At 40.5% G+C, this 24,653-nt stretch overlaps 1 long non-coding RNA gene across 2 annotated transcripts in view; it reads right to left on the bottom strand.

Moving 5' to 3' along the window:
• LOC120523237 overlaps nt 1–24,653 on the bottom strand; it is a 268,628-nt gene that overhangs the window by 163,388 nt on the left and 80,587 nt on the right. The gene's annotated exons all lie outside the window — the stretch shown is intronic.

Here is a 24,653-nt window from a genome sequence, read left to right as displayed (position 1 = left end):
AAGAAAGAAAGAGAAAAGCTTAATTCTGCTGAATATACAGTACCTTTCCACCTGTTTCTATTCCAGAAGAAATATTGATCAGTCTTGAAGACTCAGATAGCATCTCTACAACTTATAAAAACATTTTAAAGTCCCCTCCTTTTAAAGACCCCATGGCACAATGAGAAGAAGGGTATGTTGCTTAATATTTCTGAAAAGGAGTGGAATGCAGCCATGCACAGAATACACTCTAGTCCCATATGCACAAAGCACTCAATCATTCAACTTAAAATCTTCTTTTGATAGATAGATAGATAGATAGATAGATAGATACTTTATTAATCCCAAGGGGAAATTTTGAGCGTGTTTATCTCATTTAAAATTGTCCAAAATGTTTCCAAGATTCAACCTGTGAACATTATATTTTAGCTCCAGCCTCACTGGGCCTCACGTTTTAAGTGTGCACCAGATTAACAACATTTTGGACAAAAATATTGCATACCTATCAGACAACCTTGGTGTCACAATCCCTCCTAACCCAGCTGTGTTTAGTATTCTGACAGATGGCCTTAAAGTGGAGAAGGACAAACAAACTAGAATTGCCTTTACTTCACTATTAGCACGTAGACTTGTCTGGAAAAACTGGAAGAATCCCAACCCATTACTTTTACGTTAGCGGGTAACTGATATTATTATATAATACGCTACCGTGGCTGTTCTTTTTGTCTGTCCAGGATTTTAAATCACCTGTAGCTCGCAAACCGTTTCACCTATTGACTTGAAATTTGGTACAAATATATTACGTGACGTCTACTATCCGCTTTCAGGGTGATTTTTATTACTCTTTTTATTTTTATTTTATTGTAGAATCAACTCTCAGCAGCGCGCAGCTATCCGGCAGTGTGGCGCATGCGTACAGGCATCGTTCTCATTCCCTAACACCATCGCGGTCACTTCCCCTACCTCTTCATATCTTTAATCAATCTTGAGGCAGATTGTGGCACATAAGTGAAAAATTAAGAAAAACGTACTAAGTAATTGCAACACAAAAACTAACTTAATCAGTTTTAACGCGAAAAGATGCCGACGAAAGAAGAGAAGCAGCGGTCCGCGAGGGTGGAGAAAAGAGGAGCTGCTCAGGAAGCAGCAAGCGCATCAACCTCTGAGCAAACAAATGCTAAACACACAGACAAAGAGGATGAAAACTATGAATGCTCAAGTCAAGTGTATTCACTGCACGTTATTGTACAGTGTGCCGTTACTAGTATTCAATAATATTTGAAATTGGAAAAAATCAAATTCTCACTCAGAGGATCTGTACAAAACGTTTTTAAAAATATGTCAGGATCTAATCAATAACATTATAGAATAAGCTTCTGTGTCGAGGGAAAGGATCCTCTTCCTTCCTTGCTGCTTTCAAAGATTTACTTTGTTGGTTTGCTCTGCTGTCTTTCTTTTGGGTGGGGATTGAATTTTGGTTTTGTTAAGTTTGATTTGATTGTATAGATTGATATTTGCTTTTAATTAAAATTAATAAAATAAACAAAAGAATACACAGTACCAGTATTGTCAGTACTGCCTTCTACACCTACTCTATCCTTTCCTACTCCATCCTCATTTTCGGCCACTCTTCCTGGTGGAGATCACTTTGACAGCTGTTCAGCAGTACCTGATTCTCCTTCTGAGAATTCCCTTGAGAGAGACTGTATAAACTCTCCAAGATTTTACCATCCCCACCACGGGCCATGATGTGTGGTGTGCACCTCCTGCTGAGCTCCTTTCTTCCATGGGGATGCCCAAAACACTGGCTTTGCTTCAGTGATCCTCCTGGACAGTTCAGCACATCAGCTTCATTTCAATGACTTGCTCAGTCTCTATATACTCTTCACAAACTTGGGTGAGTCAAGGACTTTTTATTAATATTTAGCTCCAGCTTTGTCACCATCATCTCTAAGGTTGCACATGGTCTTGGGATTGTTGTTAATATTAGTTTAGTATAGGCTTTTATCAAAGGGAACTTACAAAAAAAATAATTTGCAGCACATGCAAGTGATAAAGTTAATAGGCAACAGAACAGTACAATAAGTGTAGCACTATAGGCTCAGTAAAGTCTAGAAGTGAAGCAGGCCTGAGGTGTGAGATGGCTGATTGGGTGAGTATATCTCTGGCAGCCCCAGAGCAGAGCGGGCGGATGTAGAGGCTGATCTCTAGGTTATCATTTACACCTTATTACGCATTGCTCTGAACCAGTGGGGGGCCTGGTTTATTCCATGTACGTTACAATTTTTAAAATTGTTGCCAGATTATTCTCTGGGTGTACTGGGCTCATGTCTCAGCAGCACAGAGGTTTTCAGAGTTCATCATCCAAGTTTAATACATTATTTAAAATTAATCCAGTCCGAGCCCCTGGTCAAGAGTGTGACCCATTATGTGGGCCCATATGGTATTCATTTGTAGCATCCATCTTTGAGGATTAATTACCAATGGAGAAAATAAGCATTGGGACTTTTTGTTTTGATTCATTTCAAAAAATTAAACCCACAGTAAAAAAGATGGAAACGTCTGATACCTGTTTGCATTAGTAATGGCCTTGAGACAGTTGTGATAACGGCGCCAGTACTGTGCAGGATCTGGTGATGCCAGTTATATAGTTGGCACATACAGAACAAAAGTAGATTTTTTTTTTTCCATTGGTTTGCAGATCATTGGCACAAGGCCCATCTCTCAGAGTGTTAATCAGTGATGGGCAAATAAGATTGAGTGAATAGGACTGATGAGATTTGCTGGGCTAGATGGCCTGTTCTCATCAAAATGGACAACAGAGCCCCTTTAAAAAGTCAAAAGTTACAAGGCGAATATTTACTGACCTCTGCTGGTTAAGATTCTAATTCCAATCTTAAATCTTCCAACCAAACAGGATTTAAACGATTTTGTGACATAATCACTGATGCTGCATATTTTTGTTAGACTGTCCAGCTGTACAAGATGATGGCCATCTTTAACAGAATTACATGGCTTTATTTTTTTCCCACTGTAGGTTGGGCCCTGTAGTAGGAGTTAAAGGTGTATTTTCATTTCATGAGTTCAATAAAAGTAAAACTGTAGAAATAGCATCAAGGGAATAATCTTTGGAGACAGCTGGCAATCACATTATTGAAACAGTGAAATGAAAGAAGCTCCAACACAGCAGTCTACATGAATGGAAAGAACGGTTCAATCAACAGTGTGCCAAGGTGAGTCTTCCATCTTCAATGTAAGCAGGACTCGTGTTTGATTTACTTGTTCTTCTTGTGCTCATATATGTGTTCTTCAGTTTTAACTACCTGAAGATGTTAACTGGTATTTCTAAATTTGTCCCATTATGAGTGACTGTGAATGGAAGTGGGAACTGTATTCTCTAATTCGTATTTTATGTTGGCGCTATAAAAGTGAGAACAAATGTTCTCTTGACCAGCTTCCTGTCCAGGCCTGGTACCTGCCTTGTGCCCACTACTACTGAGATAATTCAAGCATCTGCAACCCTTAACTGGTTCAAGCAGCCTAGATCTGTGCAACAACTGTATAGTACATATTCTAATTATCACTCTGCTATCAACTCCTATTCACTGATCTACGGTGACTTTGTGACCCAATAGCAGTCTCAAAGTTATCTAATCCAGTTTAGACCTACAGGAGGCCACAGTCCACCCAGAAGCATTGGGCACAGGACAGCTGGGTGCTAGTCCATCACAGGGCCCACTCATGCATGCCCACACACTCGCATGGTGCCAGTGTAGAATAACCAACTGCCTGTCAAGTACAACACCAAGCCTGGTCGTTACCCATGATGAGATTGTTCAGTGTCTAGCAGGAGTCTGTTATCAGTTTCAGTAGCTTTGTTATTTTTTTAATAAATTTGTCTTTAGAGCTTTTTTTTTTTCTTGAATTATACAATTCTAGTTTTGAGACTTATTATGATTTATACCTTCTTGTTTTTCTGCTATCATATTGTACCTCGATTGCTAACACATTGCTGTTAATTGCTGCAGTTTACAGCTCTTCTAAGTTGTGGTACTTGGCATCAACAGCACAATGCTATTTGAGTCAGCAGTGGGCCTCCATCCAAGATTGTGGATTTTAAAACTTGCCTTACTTATTGATTCTTTGGTATTCTGACTTTCTTGGTACAGTTTTTAGATTTTGTTTGGTTAGGTATGGGGATTAATTGCACATTTCATTAGTCTTTGTCATATCAGCCCAGGCAATTCTTTTGTTTATGTTATCGTCTCATGGCCTTTCTCTCTGTGTCCTAGTTGCCTACCTAAATTCAATTTGTGGCATGGCAGAGTTGAGTTTTTGGAGAGTACTCGAGATCCCACAAGAAACACTTCTACCATGCTAGCCATTTACATTCGTCTGTGTGCTTATCTTTGTAAGGCAGGCAGTGAGACTCTTTATGGGCCAATGGGCATCCATGAGTGATTTTTGGGTACAGAGAGGTGGCTTCGCCGTATGAATGAAAAGGTAGGTTCATCTAGGGGATGACATAATGCTGGAAGGGTAAATATATTACATGGAAGTCAGCTGACCACAGAACTTTGAAGAATTCACCATTCAAAAACATACATAGCAAGCAGCAAGTGTAGCTCTTGGGCAAGATGAGGTAACTGTCAAAAATCAGACAGGAGAAAAGTAGGAGATCCAGCAACAGGATACATAAGGTGGACAAAAACTGTGTGTAGTATTTGTGCTGTGGTTGGGGGTTCTAGACTGCACTGGCAAAATTCAAAGAAATGAAAACAAGGAGAAATAACATGCTCAGGGATTTTGAACGGAAAAGGAAGACGAAGCATTACCAAGAGACACATATGTAATGGCCATCATGACATGGAAGGAGCAGACTGTGGACCTGTAATGAGGGAGAAAGGTAAGATTTAGTGCCCTTACAATGAATTTGAGGTTTTTGTCCTTTTATTTTTGTTAGATATTGCTTTGTACTTTGAAAATGTGTTGCTTTTACTTCATACAGTATGGGTATTCAGAAAGGCTATTATTTTTAAAAGTAAAGGAATTGTGGACTTAAGTAAGTATTTAAATACTTAACTGCTATAACAATATTGAACACATAGAGCTGGATGTCTCCAAACTCATGGAGATGAGGTTAGTAACTAAGGAAAATAATTGGGCTGAAGTTGAGGGTTTTGATAATCCAGGAGGACCAGATTAGCAGGAGTCTGTTGAGACAGTTTGGGCATCTGGTGAAGGCCTCCATCCAGAAAGTCGCCTGTGGGTGCAGCCAACTAAAAGGACCCCACCACCTCAGTGCATATCCAGGATGCCCTGGACAGGTTGTATCTCTGTATACTTATGATAGCCCCTAATGATTTTCTAGGAAAGACTGGTGATTAAGAAAACAAAGTCTGTTTTGGCCTGCTCAGTCTGTTACCACCATGACCCTCAGTAGGACAACTCAGCTATAATAAAAATAAAAATGGACAAGTTATTAAGCCCAGATTTTTTGGACCTATACCCTACCTTTCATAATCTTATGGCTTGATTGTATGACAGCTGCAGTGAAATAGACAAATGAATAAATTTAAAGCAAGCCCAGCTGTGACGCCCAACAAACTTTTATTCTAAACAAGAATAGTCATCATGGAGTGGCCTTTCTGAGTGCTCCACTGAGGTCTTATATCCTTCCTTGGCTTCTCCACCCTGAACACACTTCCTTTTTGAAACATTGTGACAGCCTGTTGGTGGGACCACATGCCTCTGATGAAACACACACACAGCAAAAAGCGTGGCCACTGACATATTGAAAATGGTTACCTTATGACTCAGCAAATATATATATAAGGTAAAATTCAGAAACTTGCTTAGTCCAAGAGAATGTTATTGTGGGCCAGGGTCTATGCCAGTATCCGTCACTCAAGGCGAGAACCTGCCACAGAGTAGCTGTCATCTGATTTCAGAACCCACTCTCACATGCCAATATGGGAGCAATAAACCTAATATTTATGACACAGATAACCTCTCACAGACACAAGGACCCAACATCATGAGTTCACATCCTGCACCCACTCATTTTCTGTATAGAGCATTCATTACTCAGGGAGTTCCGCAGGGTTCTGTTTTGGGGCCGCCTCTTTTTCTCATTTATATCTTCCCAATGGGTATTATCTTTCGGCACCATGGTATTAAATTTCATTGTAACTCTGACACACAGCTACTGTATATCTATCCACTAAATACAATTCTGTTTTCCCTCCAGATACTCTTATGGCATGTCTCTAAGACATAAAGTTATGGATGACTCACAACTTTCTCCAATTAAATAGCAATAAAACTGAGGTGCTCCTCATTGGTTCTAAATCTGCACTCGCTAAGGTTAACCATTCTTCTGTTTTAATTAACAATATTAACTCAAACATTTCTTCCCAGGTTAAGAGCCTGGGTGTCATTCTAGACAGTACCCTCTCTTTTTGTTCCCATTTAAGTAATGTTTCTCTGACTACCTTCTTCCATCTTCGAAACATTTCTAGACTTTGTCCTGTTCTTACGCTACACAGTACTGAAGTATTGGTTAATGCCGAGTCACCTAATGTATAGATTATTGTAATAATATTCTAATTTGCATCCCACAAAAACTTATCCATCACTTACAACTTATTAAAAATTCTGCTGCTAGGATAATAACCTGTTCTAAATCCACTGAACATATTACAACCCTATTCTCATTCAACTTTGCTGGCTCCCTGTTAGCTACAGAATACAATACTAAATACCGCTCTTCACATTTAAAGCTCTCCACGACCTCACTGATCCCCTACAGACTGACACTCGTCTCACTCACTCTGATTCTCATCTGCAGCTCGACTTTCTGTACCAAACATCAAACTCTGTTCTATGGGAGCTCGAGCGTCTCTCATAGTGCTCCTCAACTCGGGAATTTTCTTCCCTTTCATATACGTCACAATTCAATAACACATTTTAAAGCTGCCCTCAAAACTTATCTTTTCAAACTGGCATACCAATTATGAATTTGTTATCTTTGTATGTTTGCTACTACCTCTGTACCTTATTGTTATTTGATTTTATCATCCTCTTTGTCTTTATATTTTATTAATGTTGTTTAATTTTATTGTAAGGTGACCTTGAGTGTTAAAAAAGGCTCCTATTAAATAAAATGTATTATTATTATTATTATTACTCAAAGTGTTTTGGACCAAAGTCCACTTTGCTAAAGTCAAATCTAACAGCACACCACTGTTCTGGGTTGCATAATTCTGGGATGCCTTTCATAAAGTAAATTTGTGTATGCAATACAATAATATGAAAAATATTAAGATCCAATTTTGCTATACTTGAGTTTCAAAATTCTGGATTTCAGTCAAAGATCCATAATAATGCCTCGGAGTATATCCACACGACTACATTTTCATTAAAAAATGTATTTATAAACTTTTCTAGTGTCTTCACATCATTTAGGAAAGTATCTCCACCAACACTAAAATGACAGAAAACACCTATGAGATTGCTATTTGTTTACACTGGGCATGCGCACAAAACAGGAATGTCTTCTACAGTAGACCGTCATGTGCAGCTTGTGTTTACACAAGGACAATGGTGAATGTGAAAAGCAAACAAACATAATATTTTGTTTGGACTGACAATAAGATGAAAGTGCTATTGTAAGTAATGCACAAGAATAAGGCAAGCAGAACAGCTGAGAAAATATAATAAGCAGGAACCAATCAGGAAAGGGCCACCTAAAAAGCAAAACCAGTCAGAGCCCAATTACAATCTGCATTTTTCACTCCTCCATAACTGCAGAAACATACGGCCCTGAAGAGTCTCTTTTTTGGGGGGTTAAAACTGCTGGGGTAGTGTGGATGAAAAGTGAAAACAGAGATTGAAAATGTAGAAGTGTGCACATAGCCTTACCCATGAAGACCAATTAATAGCAGGGATCATGACAGCACTGAAGGCATGGAGTTAAAGGACTGCCAGGTCTAGACATGTGCTCTCCAAGCTGCCATCAAAGTGACATTAGAAGGGAGTTCTGTGCACTGACTGAGACTGACTTGGCTGGAGGGAGACTGGGGTTTGAAGAGGTGTTAAATATAAAGGAATGTGCACAAAGGTATGGAATTGAAGCAACAACTGTTACCATCTGCCAGAAAGTTTGATGGTGTGCATTGTGTAGTTTTAGACCCATCTCTCATGTATCTGCTGTAAGTATATTGATTCTGTAACGTCAATGTCGACTAACAGCCAGGATTGTTACAAATAAATGCTTAACTAAGTACATAAGAGGCTTATGGATCTGAGCAGTTTTAAAGTTCACTTTGACCTGATGACCATCAGCTTGTGGACCACTTGACTCACAGTCAGGGATCACACTTTGAAAACCACTGGTGTAGAGCAAATGCACTGTGCATGGTTGTAAATCTAAAAGTACAATTAGAGCGTTTCCTTGGGGGATTGGATGGTTTCTCCTCTCAGATTCTAGTTGTCCTTAGTGATTTCTGGTGAGAACAAGGACACCACTTAACCATAGGAAAAACTAAATTCACATATATATCTGATAAAAAGTCTTGACATATGATGCCAGGAAAAAGGGTAAGCTATCCTTTAGCAAGTTTAATCCATCCGTTCATTTGAAACCCATTTAGTGGCATGAAATCCCAACTGGGTAGATGACCTGTGTACAAGACACTTCAGGGTGACTTAATGTGTGAAGAGTCAATTTCTATAAAATGTTCCCCTACTCTTTACCAACATTTGCCCAAAGGTTTATTGCCAACACATTATTTGCACTCTTATTGGGGTTGATCAATGAGTAAAAAGATTGAGTGTGTGTGTGCGTGTGCACTGTCTGTAGGGAATATGGAAGGGGCTTTCAAGTCCAACGTCATCTTTTTCAAGTGTCATGTGCGTGCGAACAGGGGAAAGTGGAAGGGCTCTAGTGACTGGAATTCCACTACCACACCAGGGGTGGGCGCAGTGTCTTAACATCTTTTTCCCTTTGTAGACCGGATGAGTGACGACTAGAATGCTGCCAATGTCACTTCCGGTGTCCATCCTCCTGCACCCGCTTCTTCCTGCTAGGAGGAGTGAAAACTGGAAGCTCTTCCATCTTTGGCAGTTCTGTTTGAACTCGTGTCTGCAGAGACGACTCCGCAATAATTGTGTGTTTTTGTTTTGTTTTCCTTACTTTTGCTGCATTCAATTATAAGGGGTGACCCTAACTCTTTATTGTCCTCTCTTTCTTTTACACAAGATTGCTAGCGTTTCTTCATTTCTCTTTAACCTTCATCATTCATCGGCTGGGAAGACAATCTGATGCTGCATTCACAAATAATGAATGCTGTAACTTTTAGAGAAGTTTCATATATCTTTGAGTTAGCTGTTGATGGAAGATGTGAACAACCTAAATGGGGGAAGCAACAAAAGAGAACAGGATGGTGTTGATGTCTTTTGAAGGATAAATTCCTCTACAAGATGATGTGAAAGCAAAACATTCAAGCTTCTCTTATTGATATTGATCAGTCTTATTGATAACTCACCAAGGAAGGTGTGGTGTAGTTGGCAGGAATCACTTGTATTGCCTGCAACGGAAGGTTCCACACTTGCATCTCCTTATCTACTTAGTGTTATCAAAATCAAAGTGTTTGCATATTTTTTTCATGTGGTGTAATGTCAGGGGCATTTAGAAGTGGACCGTTAGGGGATTTACAGGTTTATAGAGTTATAATTTTCATGTGTATAGGGTACACTGAAATTCTCGAAATGTCCTGTCTGAAAAATCTCTGTAAAAAGTGAAGTTTGGACTTAGGTAGCCATATGGTTTCTATTCCAACCACCATGCAGTCTACCATCACTAAACTGTTGTATGTTATGAATTCTACCAAAAGAGTCTTCTTTTTTTACGACAATGTGTCCTCTACACTGATTACACCAACCATGGAATGACATGCAGCACAGCAGGTAAAAATGAGATGCAAGTCTGAGGGCAGACCAAGCAAACTTTATTTCAGATCAATCGATGGGGGTTCAGGTAATTCTAAATGTATATCTCATTTCTCAAATTAAAAGTACAAACTATTTATTTCCAACAGTTTAGGCGGATTTTGTTTGCTTACAGATATTTGTAATGCAGGGAATTAGGACCAACTTTGGCACAGATGTCAAGCAATGGCACTTGCGGAAGAGACAGATAAGGACACATTTCTCTGGGCTTTATAAGTTGTTTTTTTTTACAGTTATTAAAACAATGTGTAGCAATTATGCACTTACTATAGATACTCAATTCAAGTAAGTTGCTGGGTTTTGGTGCAGGACTTATTTGGAAGGAATAGTCGGTGGGTCACCTCAATCCGGGGTGGAGGCTAGTAGGAGATCAGCCATGGTCATTTTCACCTCTTACTTCTCATAGTGCTGTCATTGACATATCTAAAGTTATTGAGTAGTTTCTTTTGGTTTTTCAGTTAGAATTAAACTCCTGAAATGAAATGCAGAAAAATTTTAAAACCTGGCAGATCTAATCAATAACATTTTAAAATAAGCATTTAAATTGGGGAAAATGATTCTCTTCCCTCTTTTCTACTCTTAAAGTTTTACTCTGGCTGTTGGCCTTCCATTCTTTCTCGTGTGTCTGGGTTGAATTGAATTTAGTTTTGTTAAGTTTGACTTTTTTGTATAAAATGTTAATTGCTTTTAAATATAAATTTAAAAAAGTTAAAAAAAAAACTCTGTTTCTTATCAACCAAGTTTACTTTTAGTTTTAAGTAGACTGGGGAAAGAACACGGCTGGAATTATATCATGTCTTTTCATATGTTTGCTTAATCTTTGCTTGGTTCCAAGCTTCACTTTGTGGTTATTATTTGTTTTACAGCCGGGTGATAAAATCATCTGAAACGCCCTTGACACTCAAGTGTTAGTTTGTTGTGATCAACCTAAGCAAACACTTGGTGTGTTGTGTGAAAAAAAATACCTGTTGACTCTCTTTGGTTCCTCTATTTTCTAACACGTTAGGAAGTTAACCTTTTATTTCTCTTCCCTTGTTTATTACAGAATGTTTGTATGAATTTACTTACTGTGCAGCTAAATTAATTCTTCCCCGTTATAAATTAAATTACAGGTATGCTTAATTTCTTTTTCTTGCTCTATGCAAGTGACGTGAAGTGAGTCAGCTCGCTTCACTTTCATTTCTTTAGAACCAAAACTCAGACTCCCTAAAATTTCCTGGACTGGCCTGTAGAGGGCAGCACCATCACTGGAAGTTTGATTTGTGGAAAGCTGCGGTTTGCAGACTCGGTGCTGGGGAAGCCCTCTGGTCTGACATCACGTCTTCTTCCTAATCACCACTACTGTCAATTTCTCTTCTAACTGATCTCATTGTTTGGCTCGTCCCTTTTTATTCTCTTGTTCTGTATTTACAAAAGAAAAGTAGCTTGACATTTACGTTCAGAAGAAATTTTTAAATGTTCATATTTTTGCCATTGTTTAAAGTGGTTGGAAAAAAAACAAAAACTACAGAGATCCATCCATCCATCGTCTAACCCGCTGAATCCGAATAGGGTCACGGGGGTCTTCTGGAGCCAATCCCAGCCAACACAGGGCACAAGGCAGGAACCAATCCTGGGCAGGGTGCCAACCCACACACAAACACACCAAGCACACACTAGGGTCAATTTAGAATCACCAATCCACCTAACCTGCATGTCTTTGGATTGTGGGAGGAAACCGGAGCGCCCGGAGGAAACCCACGCAGACATGGGGAGAGCATGCAAACTCCACGCAGGGAGGACCCGGGAAGCGAACCCAGGTCTCCTAACTGCGAGGCAGCAGCGCTACCACTGCGCCACCGTGCCGCCCACTACAGAGATCCTTACAGCTTAAATTCAAAATCTGATCATTTTTTGACTTAGTTAAAGGAAGGGGCCACTAAAAAAATGAGCGTGAATTATTTTTCATGAAATTTGGTAATAAGAGCAGCTTCAGAAAGACAGAACATGTACAAATTCCTTTTTTTAAGAGAAAGGAGCCTTATTCATTCATTAAAGACAGTAATGAAAGGGCTTCTCAGCTCCTGATTATTCAGACCATCCATCAGTCAATTGCCCTGCTTTCTAGTGTATTCTAGAGTTCAGTTTCACAGCCCATCCAGATCTACAAGAATTCCCAGGTATTCCCTTATTAACAAACTCCTTCTATTGCGCCCCATACTATATTTCTCTCCACACTGTCATGGACAGCAGGTCTGGGCTCACATCCCAGCCAGGATAATGTCCCCGTACCCTTACCTGGCATGGAGGCCAGTTTAATGAATGGACAGGTTTGGTTATTGCTGACTCCCAAGACTACATGCTCCCCTCACACACTTGGTGGTAGCATTCCTGGGCCAGTATGCCCATTTATGTGCCTGCAGGGTATGCTGGGAGTTGCAGTCCCATGGGTGAGCCCTGCTGGGTTCTGTGGACACAGACAGGGAGAGCTGCTGGAGATGGCTGTCCTTACTTTCAGGGGCTTCCACCTGACCCAAGAGTGCTTTCCTCCTTGCCACCAAAAGTATTCCTGGGTCCGGCATAAAAGGGACCGCCTCTGTCTACTCAATAGTCAAACTGTGCCATTTACATGTGTTTACATGGGTTTGGGGGCTCAGTGGCACCCCCTACTGGCTACAACACTAAAACAACCAACAGCACGTATGATAATAGCTGTTTGCCTACACTAGGCATGTGCGCATCTGTGGAAACAGAAAGAAGAAATGTCCTTTTCTACAGGATATGTTATGCCGCTGGCTACAGGATTTTTAATGACCAGTACATTATTTGCCTTTTTTGCAAGTATGCAGCTTTCAAACTGTATAAAAAAGAATTTAGATGCTTATGGGTAGTGTGGCTGGGTGAAGCAATGACAGACTGAACAGCTGAAAAATTTTGGGACACCAACCGGGTCATTCCTGTTATTCATATAATGATGGTGAAAAATAAGATATCAATTAACTTCAGTTGAGTGTAATGGTGCTTGTCCCTTCAAAGGGGTTTTGAAAAGGTTTTAAGGTGGTTGGCTTAGCAGAGCTCCATCCTGTGGCTTGCTTGGGCGAAAATTGACACCTTCTCCTGGGGTGCCTGGGATTTATAGGAAGGGGCAGAGCTAATTGCCTTCATCAGGCAGCTTCTCTGCATTGTGGGGGAAAAAAGAGAAGACAGTGTTTGCAGCAGCACCCCCTCTTGCTCCGGCAGGTTATTACATAACTTGATAGAGCCTGTGTGGGAGTCCTCCAATGCATATACTTGACAGTAGGTGGAAAAAGACACAATGGCACATGGAAAGCAATTCCTCTATGTCAGCTATGTCGGAATATGGGGTGACTGGTCAGGGAAGGAGATGTTGTAATGAGCAGGGCCCAATCAGGGAAGGGTCAAGTAATAAACACGAACCAATCACAACATGATTACATTCTGTGTTTTAAGACTCTTTGTTTTCTCCCATCCAGCTGCAGCTCTGATCAGTGGCATCACCAGGGCCGGATTAGGACCCCCACAGGCCCATGGGTGAATTAACGGAGAGCTGATCAAACTTTAAACAATGCAGCGCTTAGGGACCTGGGGTGTTTGGGGGGGCGGGGGGGTTGTATATGCAATCGTATTGGATTGGTGATTTCAGCCCGAAAATTTTAAACACAGTCATTTGGTTAATTCTGATGGTGTTACTAGATGTGGTCCACAGCCCCCAAACCCCCTCATTAGTGATACAAGTAACTCTGAGCCAGTGGCTCTATGGAGCATTTGCAAAATTTTCTTAAGTTAAAAACACAGAGTTAGCGTGGTCAAATGGAGAAAATGGAGACTTGACACATTGAATAAGCTACCAAGTAGCATGGTAGACAGTAGGACTTTAGGGATCTTCAAAACTCAACCTGATGTTATTTTAGAAGAATTAAGTACAGCTTTGTTGGGCTGAAAGTCCTGCTCTCGTCTAGATTGTTCTGATGTTGTAATTTTTAAACGAAAATGTAACAGTTTGAGTATAGCTTAAGATATTTAATTGTTCCTGCAAATGAGACCAAGCATTTAATCATGAGTTTTGTCTAAGAACGCAGCTCTCATATCACCGTCATGAACCAGTAGCGCTTCTGTAGTTGATGCTCCACTTTTTAAATGAGTCAGATACCCACAGTGCCCTCACATGTAACCAGTGTGTGAAATCAGGGAGTCCTAATTACAGCCGGCTAGTCATAACATCCGGTCTGTTACGATAACTCTGACCTGTTTCTCTGGTACTATGGAATGTACAACAAATTAGTTATGGAGAATACTGTCAGTTATTTTCTTTTCACAATCATGGCAGATACGCATAAAACTGTGTTCTAATGTGAAACATTTTTTTAAAAAAAGCACCTAGCCTGCTCTAGTGCTTTAAAATAGAAGTGAGGGGAACTATGGTACACATCTAAAAATAAAATTGACCAAAACCAACTGAAGATCTCCACTTTGAAGGAGCAAAGATTTCAGTTTAAGAAAACATGCCTTCTGTGTTTTTGTGACAACCAAAGTTAACTGGAAATTATAAACTTTATCACAAATTCTTGCTGCTGTTCTCTTGAGGCAAGGACACGTTTCCTGTTTGCTTGTCTGCTTGCAGAGGCTGTCGTAGATTGGACTTTTTGACATTTATCCCCAGGGGCATCCTCAATTTTTCAAATTTCTTAACCTCACCCTGCTTATTGTTTTACTTTTGTCTCTGCAGTTTAATTTCCTCATAGTTAAATTCTGCCATGGCTTGCAACAAATGATGTTCTGCAAAAAAAAAGAATGTGTCGAGTGTCTGAGTTGCCAGCAGATTAGTCAGCATGCAATGAAATCGTCAGATCGGAGTGCACATCTGCTGTGATTCACAACCTGTGCTAGCATCAGCAATCAAATCAAATTATTTTCTTATGCTATATGTACTAAAACTGTATTTTGTATTGGCATACATACTGTGACAGATACACATTAAAATCTTAGGATAATATTTTCCTTAACTGGGTCATGTTGATATTTTACAAAGCCTATGGTTTACGGTGCAAGTTCACGCTGAGACAGCGTGGTGTGTATGGTGAAGTGTACACATAAAAGTTTCAGTGTACTTTGTACACATAAAAATACATATTAAATGAACTACACTGTATTTTTATTAGATTTTTAGAAAGAGCCAAGTCATCTGTATGTCCATACTAAGTTCACTGAGCTAATCAGCATTCACCATTTCCGTGGTGTGGCATGTGAAACTCATTATAAAAAAAAAAAATACTGAGAAACTGAAAAAGAGTGAAACCATGATGAATCAGATTGAAGTGCCATAAACAAATTATCTAATTGTACAGTGCATGCTGAGGATATGATCATCAAATAGCCAAGGATGACATTTTTGAGTGAGTAAAAGAAATTAGTACATTTCACTGTTTCCTCGTGGTATTCAAGCCCATTGTGTGATGAGGTAATTCCCAGTTGTGACTTTTAGAAATTTTTCATCAGCTTTTAACTATTTTTATTACCTATAAGGAAAAGCTGTGAGTGATTAAACTGTAAGGCTCTATTGTAGGCATGAAGCTGGACATTTTGACATCTGTGGCGGAGTGACAGGCACTGAGCAGACCCCTGTCAATCATGGAGAATCCACTGCATCCACTGAATAGGATCATCTCCAGACAGAGGAGCAGCTTCACTGACAGACTGAAGAGATCATTCCTTCCTCACACTATGCGACTTCAAATCCACCCGGGGGGGGTAAACGTTAACATTATACAAAGTTATTGACTATTATACCTGCCTTGCACTCTCCACCTTGCATTTTTTAACTTGCACTGCGTTTTTATTGCTCTTTAATTAATATTGTTTTTATCAGTATGCTGCCGCTTGAGTATGTGAATTTCCCCTTGGGGATTAATAAACTATCTATCTATCTATCTATCTATCTATCTATCTATCTATCTATCTATCTATCTATCTATCTATCTATCTATCTATCTATCTATCTATCTATCTATCTATCTATCTATCTATCTATCTATCTATCTATCTATCTATCTATCGCAATTCACACAGTTGGGATTCAGCATTCCATGACCTTGATAGCAGTGCTTGGAGATGACTTCTCAACTTGAAACCACAGCCCTGGGGCTGAAAGGCTGCCACAGAGATATACACTGGTCTCTTTTTAAAATGAATGAATATTACAAAAATGTTTTGCTTTTTTTCTTGCTAAAACAATATAGGCATGCTATTTTGCAGTATGTGTGCAATCTCAAGACACAGATCAATCTTTGATAACACTTTTGTCATTGTAAAATGGATGTATTCAGTAAGATTTAAGGTTTTCTTTTTTTACATTTTGGACCATGGCACTATCCCAAAACTTTAAAAATTAAGGACAGGCTAGGTATTTTTAAATATTATAAAACAAGGATTCGTTTTAAAACACAGTTTTATGTGGCAAAATACAGTATACCGTGATTGTGAAGAAACAACTTTGAAAGACTCAGAACCTATCCTTTGAGTGGACACACTGCATCATACATTGTGAGACTTCTGAACTCCGCAATGGGACGACATGCAGAACTGCGATTGCCTTTGAGTCCCACCACAACAGGACAACACACAGAAGCACGACTGCCACATCTTTTGAGGGTTACTTGTCCATCACCGAGGTAACCACAGATTCGCAGTGTTACAGAAACAACTACAAGCTGACCGCTGTCATGCAAGCAAAGCGCCAGTTGCTCATGGGGGATGCAGGGAACATTACATCTTAGCCACTGATCTGGCCCCGGCCCTGCCTGTTTGCTGTGTCTGTGTATTGTAGAATGGAAGATCCCGCTACAATAAATAACCTTGCTGTTCCTGTTTCAAGTGGAAAGTTGGTTTTGCTAAAGTACTGAGACTCAGCCTCATCTTTGGGGTGTAAGACACTGACTCGCACGTTACAACATAGATATGCAATCTGCAGACCAGAGTCCCAGCACCTTGGACTTCTGACCAGCATCAAGCAGAACAGCCACTTATCATGAGACATACACTTAGTTGCTGTGTGTGCAATGCTAAAATTGCTAGTTCATCATGTAGACTGAGATCATGTAGCGCCATAAACCAATTTACCACCTGCCCTAGATCAGTGGACAGCTCTACTTAGGTTAGAGCATGGAGGACAGAAGCACATTATTTTGGGGGTAAAGCAGCCGAAAATAATAGGTAGTATCATAGCAAGTATCTCTTTCTTACTTTATATTTGAGCATATTGTAGCAAGCAAGCACTGACAGGAACGGAGTGAGGCACATACTGAAAGATGGTTCAGCCCAGTAACAAGCTTGTTTAATGAATAATAGTGTTGGGGCACCACAACAATTTTGACTTTGGTATCGATACCAGATTTCGGACCTCAGTACTGGTACTAAATCAGTACCAGATAATGGATTACTCCAAAACCCCAAGTCTTATGCTGTGCTACATTTACCTTGTAAGCTGAATGTCGAAGCGGAGAATGATGTCACACCTGAGTTTACAGTATTCCAGTAAAACATTTAGAAAACAATATGGATGCCACCAAGAAAACCTCTTGTTGAGCTTGCTCTTTCGGAATACAGACACCTACTGAAGAACACATTACGGGTATTTTGTGCATCCAAAGCAATATGTCTATGCATAGAGGCTGGACATTACTGAATTTATGAATGATTTAACGTGACTTGCTAATAAACAGTATAATATGACAGCTTTCACTGAAGTTTGCTGTGTACTTCACCATTTTGGATTTATGTCTTAATCTGAAGTCAGACTTGTCAGTGCAGCCCCAAATTTCTGAGAAGGGAATCTGACTTGTGGGCCATTCCAGTAAAAAAATACAGTCTAGGAACTCAGAAAGTCTGAAATCCAGTTCAAATGGAACGCAGCATTAACCCAGCCTATCTGTTGTGCCGTGCCATTGCACCACACTATAGCAATAGGTTGCGGGGATGGAGGGTGCCCCCCATGAACTCGCAAGTGTATTACCGCATAAAAGCAAAAAATCACAATCGCACCATTATTTCACACCACATCACTCTTCATTAGCCACCTTACCAGTATGCCATGCCACAACATGCTGAAGCAATAAGGGGGAGCCCTTGGAAAGTCATCATCACTTTAAACCAATAAGAGAGGGGTCCTTGTGAAGTCCAGAGTCTGTCAAAGCTATAAAGGTGTGAGGAGAATTCCTGAATTGTATCACTCTTCATAGCTGCTTCCCTGGTGCAGAGTGCTATCACAAACCAATAAGGGGATTGTCCCCAAGTAAAGATACAATCACTTCAAAGAAACGGTGGGGGGGTCTGGGTTGGGGGGATAAAGCATTACATTTACTTCCAGTACCAATACCAAAATGCCAGTACCTTACTGTATTAAGTTTTGTTTTTTTGGTTTATTTCCAGTACCAGTGTACTACACAACTCTATTGAACAACAGTAAACAGCAACATTGTAATCTAAAAGTCTGACAGCCCAGATGACTTCTTTTGTATGTTTTTAACAGGCCATGAGAGATGAGTACAAAACAAAAAATGCAAATTCGGAAAAAGACATAGGTAGCCTCATACTGTTCCTTGCAACATAAACACTGTTGCTATCACAATTTAAGCAAGACCCATCACACTCTTTAGCATCACTGAGACTAAGGCAAATACTAATGGCTGTGTGAAGCTACTTCTTCTTTTTTTTCTTTCAGCTGCTCCCGTAAGGGGTCACCACAGCGGATCGTCTTGTTCCATATCGACCTATCCTCTACATCTTGCTCTGTTACACCCATCACCTTCATGTCCCCTCTCACCACGTCCATAAACCTTCTCTTAGGCCTTCCTCTTTTCCTCTTGTTTGACAGCTCTGTCAATATACCCAGCATTTCTCCTCTGCACATGTCCAAACCAACGCAACCTCGCCTCTGCCTCTCAACCGTCCAACCTGAGCCGACCCTCTAATGTACTCATTTCTAGTCCTGTCCATCCTTGTCACACCCAATGCAAATCTTTACATCTTTAACTTTGCCACCTCCAGCACTGCATCCTGTTGTTTGGTGAGACCTTCCCTTTCACTCTTGCTGGTACCTATGTGTCACAAATCACTCCTGACACTCTTCTCCACCCTGCCTGCACTTTCTTTTTCACTTCACTTCCCCATCACTCCCTGCTACTATTAATAGTTTTTCTCTAAAAGTCTTTTTTTCTTGGTGCAAAGGCTTGTCAATTGGATGCTCTCCCCTTCCTTGTAGGGCTTAACCATCTAGCCCTGGTGAGTCCATAACGTCACCTTCTTCACTCTGACTGTTATAAGCTGTCTGTTGGCTGCTACAATGTTTTCTCGCACACCTGATAATGGGCATTAAGTGATTTATACCAGCTTGTCATGCAGTCCTCACCTTTGGTTTTAACAGGATCTCTGGAACACTGAGTATCAGGACTGAAGGACAGTGGAGCAACAACACAGCAGATGCAGCATGCAAGAAGTGCATTTGTTATACAAGTGCAGTCCCAAGAAGTGCATTTATAATGTATAGAAATACTAGGGGGTTCGCTCGCCCACCCCCCTGGCCTGAGCTATGTGCTAGCCACTTCGCATCTCTGTGACTCGCATTGTGAAAAGGGGGGCTGAACAAACCCCAAGGAGACACGGTCGCTCCTCAGAAAACCCCTCTTAAACGGTGATACAATGGGAAACAAATACAGTTTTCTTTTACCTCCTCTTTGCTCGAACAGCTGCTGGTTTGCTGCTGCTGTGCTGTGTGATCTGGATCTCGCACGGTGCTTCGAACATTTAAAAACCTGTACAGCAGCTGTCCCACTCTTTGTCTTTTATTTCCGGCCCTGGGCATGGTTAAATCTGTTGGCACAAAGTCTCATCTCGCGGGACATGAGTTCTTGATATTTTTTAGTTTATAATTTAAAAACGGAATAAGAATCTGAAAATCTAACAATATCACATTAAAGTTCGATATATTCTGAAAAGAATGATACCAAACATATATATGTAGGTTGTAAAATAAGCCTATTTAAAGGATGAAAAAAAAACATGACATAAAAACGTCACATAAAATCGTTGCACAAAATCGTTGCACTTTTAGGCTTATAATTTTATATATATATATATATATATATATATAGTAGATTTCAATAATTAAGTGTAAAAATATGGGAATAATAAAATGTTCATTAAAAGCAAAAATCAACTCAAAAAATGTGTCCATTTGATGATTGTAAGTGCTCCGGCAATTTGACAGAATCCCTCTTGATATCTTTCTCTCTAAACTTACAAGGGAAAATTTGCTTGGCAAAAACTGGACTAAGAATTTAAAGATTAAGAAATCAACATAGCAGCTCAAGTCTCACACAAATTTCTCCTGATCCACAACTGAACTCATCTGAGCTGATCTAATCTTACCCTCTTCTGAACTGGACCGACCTTTGCATTGCAAACGGACCGAATTTATACACATCAAGAACCTCGCCTGACCGGAGTCTAACTGCCCTCTCTCTGGCCACATGCCCAACATGGACTTTTATCTGTTCAAGTCACACCATAATCATGAACATGCAGCAAACTCTCTGCAGTCCTTAATATCTGCCGTCCACTCTACCCACCTGCCATAGGTGCACTTCACAGAGCAGTCACCCAATATACGGTACCTCAATTCAAAATCCCCTTGGCCACAATGGAAGAAAACTGGGTGGAAGATGGCAGGGATGCATTTTCATTCAAGGGCCAATTGAATGGATGCTCCTGTCATACTGTCCACTCTAAACCCAATACAAGCGTGGGGAAGCTCGCTCTATGAGCTGGGAGAACAATCCAGTAAGTGCAAACAAGTATTCCTTGCTCCTAAAATGACAGTGCCTTCCAACTCACTTAATAAAAATGGGTTAAAATGTTATTTTCTGAAGTTATACCTCACACACCATAACATGTCTTATAAAATGTCTTCAAAATTTGTTTTCAGGGGACTCTAAATAATTTTGATTTTCGAGCTTTTGGGAACAAAGATTTAATCAGGGAGTTCTCAGATGCTATTTGTAACAAGGACTGTACATACTTATGCTTCTGTACAAGCGATAAACACAAAGTAAAGAAGAGACCATTACCTCAAATTCAAAGTTCCCATTACTCATCCCATGTAATGACCTGCCACAAATCACTGGAGATTGTAAGAAAAATATTAGAAAAAAAAAAATCTGTAAAGAACATAATGACACTCTGAAGCCCGTAAAGTAGATGCTTTCAGATCCTCAGCTACACTCTAATCTTGTCCATGGAGAGTATAAACAAGCATTAAGGCAGGACACACCTTTGGTGAAAACCATATGTCTTAACACCACCAACGTGAATGGGGAAATATGCACACTTCATTCTATTTCCAGACAATGATTATAAGCCTTCTCAAATATCCACAAGACACAAATACAGACAAACATGACATAACCTGGCAAGCATCTGGTTATAACCAATGTTATTTCTCAAGTTCTATGGCATGGGAAGAAACCACATTGATTGTTCTTCCTGCGTCTGAGGCTGGTTGATAAGTTGGAGGTTGAAGAATGTGCTCTTCTGTTCTCTCTTTAAAAAAAAAAAACAAAAAAAAAACAGCCTTCCTCAGCCAGGTAATGTTCTTGCCTTCCATTCATCCGTGTTAGATGTCAGTCTTACATCCACAACTAGATATTTTCCACCCAACCATGTTGCCAATTTTAATATTTCTGACTAATTCAGTAGTCCGAGCTAAAGAAACACACCTATTCTAATATCATTGATTTAACAGTCATTTTCTGGGGTTACCTAGGTCAGCAGTTTTTTTATTTCACTTTCTATGATCCAATTCATCCATTGGGGTGAGATGTATACTTTTCATGTCATCCATCACCACCTCCACCCACATCTTCTTTGTCCTCTCTTTGGGCCTCATTCCCTTCTCTCCATCTTGATGCACCTCTTCACCCAATCATCCTCTCCCTTTCGCTCCATGTATCCAAACTAGAATGACCTAGTCTGTCAGGAGATGATAAACTGTCCAATCAGAAAGTGTATGCATGGCCACCAGGAATAAATCTTCCTTTAAATTTTATTTGAACTTTCAATAAACTATCTCCGGTTGTTAACAATTTTTCACTCCTGTGCTAAAAACAACTTGGTTGTTGTCCAGTCTACATCTGCTGAACCAAAAAATGGCTGTTGAGATCATTTTAACACTGATATTGAAAGGGTTACAGTAGCATGCGTCTGCATGAGACAGAAAAAAGTAAAGGTTATTCCCATGCTAAAAAAAAATTAAACAAGTTTAGAGACAAAAGAATTTGGCTGTGTAGCCTTCATCAGGCCTGTGAATAAAAAGGAAAATGCAGGTACATTTATAGAAGTGGAAGATGAAAGGAGTGAAGGCAAGATTAGGTGTATAATTACAGAGCACGAAAAAAGAGATTAGAAGGTTACTCTGTCATTTAATCCTGGAGAAATATGCAAACTCAAGTATGAGAATGAGTCCAATGTTTTCTTTAAAATAAAAAAAGCCTTTGAAGCCTTGTGAAAGCATACAAATGGAGCGATCAGTGCAGTTGTGGTCATGAGATGTGAAATGTTCTACAATAGCCTTTGGTAAGGTCTTTGATCCTAACAGCTTAAAGGAGCTCCGTTAAACAATCTGCTAGCCATCTCCTTATTTTACCTATGCAGATAGTTAAACACTTTCTACAAGTTTACATCTTGCCTGAAGAAGGGGCCTGAGTTGCCTCGAAAGCTTGCATACTGTAATCTTTTTAGTTAGCCAATAAAAGGTGTCATTTTGCTTGGCTTTTCTCTACAAGAAATCCAGTAAATAAGATTTTTGAACTAGCAGAAGATCAGGTCAAGTCAGGTTGGGGAGCATGCACTGGTACAGTGCTTTGCCACACCCATCACACAATGAAACAGCTCAGAATCCTGGTTGGCAACCCCCAGGCAGACACACAGTCCAGTCCCACCCTCTGGAAATGACCATCTATCTGCTGCAGCCAGGTGTTACATGGCCGTCCCCTTGGCCTGGTCCCGCCACTCTGGTCTCCAACAGTGAGGATCCTGTCTGCCCTATCACCCTTGGGGAATCATGCCACATGGCCGTAGTCTTGTAACTGACACTCTCTCACAATGCAGGTAATGTGCCTCATTCTGGACTGTGTGAGCAACCTCTCATTCGACACAAAGTCAAACAAGTGGTACCCAAGTATTCTCCAAAGAGACACAGTACCGAAGGAGTCTAGTCTTCATCTCAGTTCACTGGATAGCGTCCATGTCTCACAACCATATAGCAAAACAGGAAGCAACAGGACTGTAAAGACTTGGGCCTTCATCCTTTTGCATAGGTATTGGGAGTGCCACACGCACCTTTCCAGCGACCTCATGATCCCCCAAGCTCTCCCAATCCATCTACTGACTTCATAGGAAGAGACACCAGAGACATGAATATCACTGCTGAGGTAAGTAAACCTCTCGATAAGTTTGAAACTCTCTCCGCAGACGGACACACTGCTGATGGCTGTGCCTAAGAGGTCATTAAAGGCCTGGATCTTAAATTTATCTGGGACATTCGCAAGCCCAGATACTCAGACTCCTCGCTCAGTCTCTGGAGAGCCCTGATAACAGCCTCCATTGACTCCACGAAGATCACAACATTGTCAGCAAAGATCTGTGAAATTTTCTTCACCAACAGATGACCCACAGCTGCTGGACCCCAAGACCCTGCCCAACATCCAATCAATGCAAGCACTGAACAGAGTAGGAGAAACACACCCCTGACAAACCCCAGAATAAACTGTGAAAAAGACAGAGGTTCTGCCTCCACCCTGCACAGCACTCACAGTACCAGTGTACGGGCTGGCCATAATATCCAGCAACCTTGAGGGGATCACGTGAAGTCTCAGGATGTCCCACAGGGCATCTTGATCAGCTGAGTCATACGCTTTACGAAAATCGGCTGCAAAAAAACTCTCATATTCGTGTTTGGGCTCCATGAGAATCCTCTGTGCCAGGATGCAGTCAATGGTAATCTTCTTTGGCATAAAATCAGACTGCTCCAGTCGCTGGTAGGAGAGCAAGTGATTATGGATCGTATTGAGGACCACCCTAGCAAGGACCTTACCAGGCAACAAGAGCAGAGTTATCACAATGTAGTTGCCACAATCCAGGCGATCACCCTTCCCTTTCCAGATAGGGACGACAAGTCCTGTTTTCCAGTCAGCTGGGGTCAGCATCCCAAATGGAAGCAAAGATTGTTTTCAATGCCAGGAGGACAACTTTACCACCAGCCAGGAGAAGTTCACCCTGGATACCACAGATCCCTGCAGCCTTCCTTTCCCTCAGCTGGTTCACTACCTTTGCAAGCTCAGTGAGATTGGGTGGTTCACAGCTAATTGAAGGATCAGTCTCTTGGTTCTTGAGGTCTTGATCAGAAGGACCATTCTTAAATATTAAAAATTCCTGAGGGATCAGATTCAACTTTTTTGTTGATAACCACTGTGTTTTCATTTTGACATACTTACTGACAGTCATTTTCCATGGTCTCTCCAATTTCCTATCACATCCATAACTTACACAGCCTCAGCCACAATCTTCAAACAAATTCAAAGAGCCAGCAAAGAGCAGAATTCAGAGGGCCTTCC

This window comes from Polypterus senegalus, chromosome 2 (assembly GCF_016835505.1).
Source record: "Polypterus senegalus isolate Bchr_013 chromosome 2, ASM1683550v1, whole genome shotgun sequence".
Classification (NCBI taxonomy): domain Eukaryota; kingdom Metazoa; phylum Chordata; class Cladistia; order Polypteriformes; family Polypteridae; genus Polypterus; species Polypterus senegalus.
Note: the sequence above shows the minus strand (reverse complement) of the source record. Positions and strands in the feature narration are given on the sequence as shown.